Here is a 5,709-nt window from a genome sequence, read left to right as displayed (position 1 = left end):
AAAAAAAAAAAAAAAAAAAAAAAAGACTAAAAAGAATTCTCTAAACAGAAAGAAAATAATGAAGGAGCCTGAGAACATCAAGAAGGATGAAAGAACACATTAAGCAAAAATATGAGCAAATACAATCATCCTTCTTTTTCTTCTCAAGTTTTCTAAACTATGTTTGAAAGTTAAAGCAAAAATCATTACACCACCTGGTGTCATTCTAAAATACATAAAGAGAAAAATTTAAAGATGATTCAGTTATAAATTGGGGAGGGTAGAGGGACCTAAAGGGAGGTAAGATTTCTCTATTTCTTTTTTTTTTTCCCCTAAGATTTTATTTATTCGACAGAGAGTACAAGGAGGGGGAGAAGCAGACAGAGCCAGAAGGAGAAGCAGGCTCCCCACTGAGCAAGGAGCCTGAGGCAGGGCTCCATCCTAGGACCCTGGGACCATGACCTGAGCCAAGGGCAGATGCTTAACTGACTGAGCCACCCAGAGCCGCAGATTTCTCAATTTCATTCAAACTGGTAAAATGATCACACCAGTAGACATCAAGTTATAGGCTTGATGCAATACCTACAGCAACCACTAACAAGCTGTACAAGAAGATACACTCAAAAACATAATAGGTAAACCGAAGTGGAATTGTAAGAAATGTTCACATAACTCATGCGAAAGCAGGAAAAAGAAAACAAAAACAAAAAAAGAACAGACAAAACCAGAAAATGAAACAGCAGACTGAAGCTCTAGCCTATCAAGAATTACACTAAATGCAAATGACCTAAATACAACAATAAAAAGTAGGTATTTGCCAGGTTGGATTAAAAACCACAACAAGGGGCGCCTGGGTGGCTCAGTGGGTTAAGCCGCTGCCTTCAGCTCAGGTCATGATCTCAGGGTCCTGGGATCAAGTCCCCCTGCTGAGCAGAGAGCCTGCTTCCTCCTCTCTCTCTCTGCCTGCCTCTCTGCCTACTTGTGATCTCTCTCTCTGTCAAATAAATAAATAAAATCTTTTAAAAAAAAACACACAACAAAATATATGCCATCTCCAAGAGACTCACTTCAGATGGAATAATAGAGACAAGTTGAAAATTAAAGAATGGAAGAAGTTGTATCATGAAAACACAGATCAAAGAAGCAATTAATTAATATTAATTATCAGCAAAAGTAGACTTCAGGAGAAAAAAAATTGCAGAGACAGAGAGACAGTATACACCACTAAAAAGATCAATATATTGGAAGGATGTGACAATCCTAAATATGTAAGTACCACAAAACAGACCTGCCAGATATGTGAAGCCAAAACTGATAGAACGTGGGGAACCCGGGTGGCTCAGTAGGTTAAGCACCTGCCTTCAGCTCAGGTCATGATCCCAGGGTTCTGGGATCAAACCCCACGTTGGGCTCCCTGCTTTGTGGGAAGTCTGCTTCTCCCTCTGCCTCTGCCACTCCCCCTGTTTTTGTTCTCTCTCTCACTCACTCTCTCTCAAATAAAGAAATCTTAAAAAAAAAAAAAAAGACCTGATAAAACTGAAGAGAAATAGATACATCCACAATAATAATTGAAGACATCAATAGCCTTCTTTCAACTATTGATGGAAAACTAGATAGAGAATGAGCAAGGATATAGAAGAACCCAACGACACCATCGCCAAATATCCAATTGATATTTATATGACAATTCACGCGAGAAATTGAATGCTCTTCCCCCAAGATCAAGAACAAGGAAAGGATGTCAGGTCTCACTACACTTTCTCCACATAATGTTGAAAATTTCAGCCAATGCAAAAAGGTAAGAAAAGGAAGTAAAAGACATACAGACAGGAGAGAAAGAAATAAAATTGTCTCAATGTGAAGATGACATGATCATGTAGAAAATCTCACAATGGTGCTGGAAGAATTGGACATCCACAGGCCAAAGGGGAAAAACATCACCTTATGTCTTGTACCTCCTACAAAATTTAATTCAAGAGGGATCACAGACTTATATGTAAAACATAAAACTTACATGTAAAACACACTTATATGTAAAACTTACATGTAAAACTGAAACTATTGAAGCTTTAGAATAAGACATAGGAGAGAATCTTTAGGATCAAGGCTAGGCAAATAGTTCTTAGACTCTGCACCAAAAGCACAATCCATTGAAGGAAAAGTTGATCATTTGGACTTCATTGAAATTTTAAAATTTTGCTTTGTGAAAGATCTTGTTAAGTGGATGAAAAGACAAGCTACAGACTGGGAGAAAATATTTGTAAAACACATATCCAAAAAAGGACTAGTATCTAGAATATATAAAGAACTCTCAAAATTCAACAACAAAAAAAAGCAAATAATCCAACTAGAACATGGACAAAAGACATGAAGAAACATTTCACGGAAGAAGATAGCACACAGATGGCAAATTAGCACATGAAAAGATGTTCAGCAACATCAACCATTAGGAAAATGCAAATTTAAGCTGTAATGAGATATCATGACACACTTACCAGCATGGCTTTAAAAAAATAAAAAAGGGAAGCAGTGACAACAATAAATGCTGGCAAGGATGTGCAGAAATGGGATCATTCATACATTGCTGGTGGGAATGTCAAATAGTATAGCCACTCTGGAAAACAGTTTAGCAAGGTTGGGTTTTTTTGTTTTTTGTTTTTTGTTTTTTAAACTAAACCCAATTACCATATGACCCAGTAATTGTACTCTTAGGCATTTATCCTGGAGCAATAACGACTTGTGTCTGCACAAAAACCTGTACATGAATGTTTATAGCAGCTTTATTCATAAGAGCCCTGAACTGGAAACAACCCCAATGTCTTTCAATGGCTGTACGAATAAGCCAACTGTGGTACATCCACATCATGGAATACTACTTGGCCGTGGAAGGAATGAACTAGTGATACACACAGGAACTTGGATGACTTTCCAAAGAATGAGGTGGGGTGAAAAAAGGCCATTTCCCAAAGATCACATACTTAGGATTCTAATCTTATAACATTCTGGAAATAGAGTATAGAAATATAGTACAAAAATAGTATAGAAATAGAGAACAGATGGGTAGTTGCCCAGGGTGAAGGAGGAGATAGAGTGGGAGAGTGGGAGGGCAGGGGGTGTGGTTATAAAGGGCAACATGATGGATGGATCTTGGCAGTGACGGATACGTCTGTATCTTGACTGCTTCCGTGTCCATATCTGGGCTGTGATACTGTACAGTGGCACAGATGTCACCACTGAAGGAAACTGGGTAAAGGTACATGGATCTCTCTGGACTGGAGCTTACAATTTCACACGACTCTTCAACTGTCTCAGAATAAAAGGTTTCATTTAAAAAAATCTTTTTTTTTTAACTTTTTTTTTTTTTTTTTTTTGACAGAGAGGGAGATCACAAGTAGGCAGACAGACAGGCAGTGAGAGAGGGGGAAGCAGGCTCCCTGCTGAGCAGAGAGCCTGATGTGGGGCTTGATTCCAGGACCCTGAGATCATGACGTGAGTGGAAAGCAGAGGCTTAACCCACTGAGCCACCTAGGCGCCCCTCATTTAAAAAATATATATATTTTTTAATTTTTAAAAAAGTTTATTTATTTATTTGCCAGACAGAGATCACAAGTAGACAGAGAGGCAGGCAGAGAGAGAGGGAAGCAGGCTCTCTGCTCAGCAGAGATGTGGGGCTTGATGCCACAACCCTGGGATCATGACCTGAGCTGAAGGCAGATGCTTTAGCCCACTGAGCCACCCAGGTGCCTCTCATTAAAAAAATCTTAAGTGACAGTAGTCCACTTGGTGAGTGGATTGGGTGAAAATGATGAAGATAGAGAAGGAAGATATTTGTGAAACCCACTCTAGAGAAGATGCTTTTTTTTTTTTTTTTAAGTTTATTTCTTTAGACAGAGCGTGCGTGCATGTGTTTGCGTGTGCTCCTGTACTGGCAGGGGAGGGGCAAAGGGAGAGGGAGAGAGAGAACCTCAAGCAGATTCCCTGCTGAGCAGGCCCTGACCCCCATGCCCCTGAGACCATGACTCAAGCTGAAATCAATAATGGGACACCTAACCGACTGAGCCACCCAGGCACTCCGAGAAGATGCTTTTTTATCATGAATACTGTTGTTGTTGTTGACCAAAAGTCCTCCAGAGGTTTCTGTCAAAAACAGTTTGCTGTAATGGATCGAGTGCTGGGGGCTCTATCGGCCATGGTCTGAGGGAAAGCAGGTGGGGTCAAGTCTGGGAGATGCGTGGGGAGTTCAGAAGGGCGAGACCAGAAAGGCGAGACCTAGGCCAGACCCAGACCCAGCCCCAGCTTGGCCCGCAGGGACCAGGGCAGCAGTTTCCTCCTCTGGCCTTGTGGGGGTGGTTAGCTCGGGCCCACGGTGGGAGGCTGCCAGGGTCCTGGGGAGCACTCTTGGTGGTCCCCGGCACCATAAGGACTATCCAGGGAAATGGAAGCAGCCCTTTAAAAAGCTCCCCGGGGAAGCCTGGGTGAGGCTGAGGCCCTGTGTCTCTGGGGCAGGGGCATGGACGCCGTGGACGCCATGGGTGAGTGCCGAGGTGATTCTTGGCACTTCCATGCCTTAGGCCTGTCTCTCTGAGGACACCTGAACAAGGCTTGGACTTGGAGGTGTTTTCATCTCTCAGGGTTTCTGTTGTCCAGGTGCAGCCTTTCGTTTAGTTGTTGTTGTTGTTTCTGGGTGTTGTTTTGTTGTTTTTTGGTGGCAGCAAAGCTAGGTTTATTGAGCATTAGCACAAAGTGATGGTACACAGCTCCGGGGAAGGAGGGGACACAAGGAGGGAGGGGACACGAGGAGGGAGGGGACACGAGGATGCCCTTCTGTTTTGTATATTTGGTCTAAAGCTGTGGCTAGTGTGTGGCAGAATCACCTAGCTGCTTGAGAAAACAGAGTTCTGGGCGCTACTCCCAGAGATTCTGATTTCATGTGGGGTGGGGCAGAGGTTTGCATATCTAATAAGCTTCAGAGTGAAGCTGGTGATGACCCTTCTGGCCCCAGGAGCACACTTTGAGAACCACTGGTGCACGGGGTGGGGGCGGTGGCATTGTACAGACATGAAAACCAATGGGGTGAGGCCTTCCCACCCCAGGAAGTTCCCCGGGTCCTCATCCCTGCCCGGCTGAGAAGGCCTGTGGTTTGAGATTCCCCTGGACAAGCCACAGGGCACCGGCCCAACAGGCCTGAGGGGCAGGAGGTGAGTGCATGTGCTGGAGGGTGACAGCGAGGAATGGGGTTTGGACTTAAGGCCAAAGTCTCAGGGGGGACTGAGATTGGGGGTACTGGGTGTTCTGAGGGTAGAGCGGAGGCCAGGGGAGGCAGAGGCTGGCAGACTGCTAGAGGAACTGACCTTGGGGGTAGAGGTGCTGTTACGGCTCCCCGAGTGTGTGTGTGGAGGGTTGGGGGGACCGCTGAGGAGGCTGCGGGGAGGCTGGACTTGGAGGAACCTGGGAGACCTATTGGGGATAGGGGAGCAATGGGCGTGTGTGTGCGCGCGCGCAATTCCTGAAGGGATTGGGGGTTGAGATTTGGGGGCTGGAAGCTGTTCTAGGGTTCAGCTTTCAGGGTGGGGAGGTGATAGGAGGCTGGGATTGGGGACCCAGGGAGGGGTGGTGGGGCTGGGCGGGTTACCGAGGGCGAGCTGGGGGGGGGGCGGGGTCGGTAGTGGGTGTCCCGCGGCTCGGAGGAATACGGCGGGGGCGGGCCTCGGAGCGGCGGGGTGGGGCGGG

Source organism: Mustela nigripes, chromosome 17, assembly GCF_022355385.1.
Source record: "Mustela nigripes isolate SB6536 chromosome 17, MUSNIG.SB6536, whole genome shotgun sequence".
Classification (NCBI taxonomy): domain Eukaryota; kingdom Metazoa; phylum Chordata; class Mammalia; order Carnivora; family Mustelidae; genus Mustela; species Mustela nigripes.
This window is presented reverse-complemented; position numbering follows the sequence as displayed.